Below are 4,666 nucleotides of genomic sequence, written 5' to 3'. Positions count from 1 at the left end.
TGGATATCGCTGGTACACACAGTCAGGCTTCCTTCATGTGTCAACACTGCCCTATTTGTTCTTAATTAATTCATAATTAGTTCGAACCTCTCCTTGTAACAGCGAGTGAACATTTGGGGAATGAGGGTTGGGTTCTGTCCGGAACAAAAACAATTGAGCAACGGAAGGTGTGACCTAGAATTGGTTGAGCATCGTTAGCAAAGAGAGAGAAAAAATGATTTAAGACTACATTTTTTTTTTTGCAAGTAATCCGGTAACTACCGCTTGTTACGTATCTGTACGGTAGTTGAGGCGCGTCAAATCGTGTGCGTCGCTTCATGGGGTCGGTCTGGAAGGGGAAGAATATAATTTCTATTTTTTTTTTTTTTGGCGGGAAGAGGGGATGATAATAATGATAATAAAAAATTATGATACAAAGTAATGGTATTGTTACTCATAATATCTATTCTATGTACAGTTCTTAACACCTTACATATTGAAAAGACTAACACAATCACTAGCAAAGAAGCTTTCAAAATATTAACTTGGTAGAATCGGCGTACACACAATCTTATGGTGATATGAGGTAACCTGTATATTCTAATTACTGTACAACCAACACTAATGAAATATAAATAAAGATCTATACAACTTCTACCGCAAATTGAATAAACACAGCTCCAACTAATCTTCTAACATTAATGAATCTATCGGTTAGATTCTTGGCTGTCCTTAATTTGATAGTAGACACACATTTATTGTTATAAACTCGTCACCAACATTTCTTCCTCTTCGCCCACATACACTCGTCTTGTCTCACACAGAGTCTACACAAGAACAGGTCATCTCTCTTCGGAAAGAGAACTTACGTACTTGCCTCATCAGAACAAGTGACAGTCAATCAATGCGACTTATATAAACATTCGAACATTTCGTGACGTAATGTCGTATGTTGTCTCTCCGAAGAGAACCGACCCGTTGTTATTCAGACCTTTGTCTCACACGCAGATCAAACTATTCTTTATTTTTTCTCATATGTATATAACAGTTTATATTTATATCGTACGCCTTTCATAGTACGCTTTCTTCTTCCTCACTTCCAAAATCTTTCCATTTATAGCTACCATATAAGGGCATGATCTCCCAGCTGGAAGCACAATAACAATACGGTTATGGAGGTGAAGTTTACAAGTACAAAACAAGGGTTTTATATAAAAAAAATATATAGCGTTCATAGTATGGAGGTGAAGATTATAGATAAAAAGACATGAAAAAAGAGGGAAAGGAAAAAGCGTTCAGAATATTAAACATCAGAATGGGGTGTGGGAATCCACGATGGAATATGAGTATCATAATGATGTGATGCGAAACAAGATTTAACAACATGACGTCAGAGGTGCATAATAACGACATGACGTCATAGGTGCGACAGTGGCGCCACTCCCAAACGCGTGGGAGAATGATAAAAAACGTCGAAATGAAGATATTGTGACGTCATGAATAACAAAGTGAATTGAAAATTGAAATACGAAAAGACTTTTTTTCTTTTTTTAACATTAGCACCAGTACGTAATATGAAGGTGATAGCTTAGTCAAGGGAAATGTTGACATTGTTTCAGTAATATACATTCCCCATTATCATTATTATTATTGTTATTATTATCAGTATTATTATTATTATTATAATTATTATTATTATTATTATTATACATCCCAAATGAGAGAAAACAATAACATCAATGTAAAAAATCATTTGTTGTCTAAACAGCAGAAATACATGTGCATGGAAAAAGGTGATTCACTCCTACTATTGGACTTACCCCAAACACGAACCAACAAGATCAATTTAGCTTATCAATCATATATATATATATATATATATATATATATATATGTATACACGTATACATATATATACATATATACACGTATATATACATTATATATATGTATATATATATATACATATATATATATATTATATATATATATACAGATTCATACATGCTCTACAAGAAAACGATAGACAATGTCATTCATTCAAATAAGCACCAAACAAACCCAATTATTATTTTTTTTACAAAAGACAATCGCAACACTATACTTTTGTACAGACTATTTATTATGCATACCTTACTATTACAATATACACACCCAAGCTACTGCACAAACTCCACAAATAGGAAATTCGTAAATGAGCATGAAATTGATGCAGTCGTTACTATTTACACACACACGCGCGCGCGGTCGAAAGCTGGCCATAAGAAATGGTTTATTAAAAGGGTAGGATGGGTTATTTATTTTCAATATGTTGATGGCTATTTTAGGCCAACATGAATGTCCTAGTCTTCGTGCCGGTACAGTATTCATATTTACACATTATCTAAATATTTTCTAGGTCTTAAATTTAAGGGATCGGAGAGATCTGATAGCACAGAAATTCAGATGTGGTAGTGGGTGAGTATACGAGGAACAGATAACAAATTTGAGAAAAAAAAAAAAAATCTGTCGCATGTCGGCGGTTATTGTCATCTGACCTGACTTGGTCACTGGGAACCCGAGTGACCTTAACTCATTGTAGGTCCGCAGTGTATGATCTGATCTCACCTGACCTTTACGTGGTCACTGGGATCCTGAATGACCTTAACGCCTTGCAGGTCTGCACGTGCGTGACCTGATCTCAAGGTCATTGAGTGACCTTGACTTGACCTTAAGGTCACTGATAACCCGAGTGACCTTAACACCTCGCAGATTTGCACGTGTGTGACCTGATTTCTAGGTCATTGTAACCTAACCTTAAGGTCACTGGGAACTCGAGTGACCTTAATACCTTGCAGGTCCACACGTGCGTGACCTGATCTTAAGATCATTGTGACATGACTTTGGGCTGACCTTAAGGTCATTGGGAACCTGAGTGAACTTAACGCCTTGTATATTTACCAAACGATTCCCATCCAATCGGAATTGCAAAAGAAGCAAAAAATAAATAAAATAAAATAAAAGATTATTCGTTAAGGCTGAAGCCCATTCTTGTGATATGTCAGAACCATGAACAGTGAAGAACATAATTTAAGGACTTTTTTCATTTTAATCTGGCGGTGATAAAAAAAAAAAGAAGGTAGGATTAACTATTTTAGAAAAAATGCAAATTACAATTTTGTGTGTATATATATATATATATATAAATATATATATATATATATATATATATATATATATATACGGTATATATATATATGTATATATATATATATATACATATATTTTTATATATATATGTAGGTATATATATACATACATATATATTTATATATATATATTATATATATATATAAAGCCAAATCCTGATGATGAACTCATTATATGGCAACGTCAGCGCGCCCAATATCCCGTCAGATTAAAACGAAAATAGATATATTTTCTTTTTATTATTTTTCGAGCAAAGAAGTGAAGATGGTAGGGATATTGAGGGGGAATTGTTTGTCATCCAATCACACAAGGTCCTCCTGTTGCAATTGCACAAAACGTCCTGGAAAATAAGTCACGCTTTGTCACAAAATTCCTGGAAAATAAGTCACTTTTGTCACAAATTTTCCTGGAAAATATGTCTTGTTTTGTCACAAAATTTCATGGGGAAATAAGTCACTTTTTGTCACAAAAAATCCTGGAAAATAAGTCACGCTTTGTCACAAAAACTTCATGGAAAATAAGTCACTTTTTGTCACAAAATTTCCTGGAAAAGATGTCAGTTTTTTGTCACATTCATTACTGGAAAAAAAGTCACGTTTTGTCGCAAAACTTCCTGGAAAATAAGTCACTTTTCTCACAAAATTTCTTGGAAAATAAGTCACTTTTTGTCACAATAATTCCTAGAAAATAAGTTTCGTTTTGTCACAAAATTTCCTGGAAAACAAGTCTCGTTTCGTCACAATAATTCCTGGAAAATAAGTCTCGTTTTATCACAATCATTCCTAGTCACGCTTTGTCGTAAAACTTCCTGGAAAATGTCGGTTTTTGTCACAAATTTCTTGGAAAAAGTCACTTTTTGTAACGAAACATCCTGGAAAACAAATAAAAATTGCCACAAAATGCCCTGGAAAATAAATCGCTTTTTGTCACAAAACTTTCTGGAAAATAAGTCGCTTTTTGTCACAAACCTTCCTGGAAAACAAGTCATGTTTTATTACAATCATTTCTGGAAAATATGTGACATATTCTCACAAAATTTCCAGGAAAATAAGTCACGCTTTGTCACAATAATTCCTAGAAAATAAGTTTAATTTTGTCACAAAATTTCCTGGAAAATAAGTCACGTTTTGTCACAATAATTCCTGGAAAATAAGTCTCGTTTTGTCACAATCATTCCTAGTCACGCTTTGTCATAAAACTTCCTGGAAAATATCAGTTTTGTTACACAAATTTCCTGGAAAAAAGTATTTTTTGTCACAAGACTTTCTGGAAAACAAGTCACGTTTTGTTACAATCATTCCTGGAAAATATGTGACGTTTTGTCACAAAACTTCCTGGAAAATAAGTCATGTTTTGTCACAAAATTTCATGTAAAAGAAGTCCCGTTTTGTTATAGAACTTCCTGTAAAGTAAGTCTCTTTCGTCACAAAACTTCCTGGAAAATAATTTGCGTTTGGTCACAAAACTTCCTGGAAAATAAGCTACGGTCTTTCTTGCT

This window comes from Oratosquilla oratoria, chromosome 32 (assembly GCF_046742065.1).
Source record: "Oratosquilla oratoria isolate Oo_2021 chromosome 32, ASM4674206v1, whole genome shotgun sequence".
Taxonomy (NCBI): domain Eukaryota; kingdom Metazoa; phylum Arthropoda; class Malacostraca; order Stomatopoda; family Squillidae; genus Oratosquilla; species Oratosquilla oratoria.
This window is presented reverse-complemented; position numbering follows the sequence as displayed.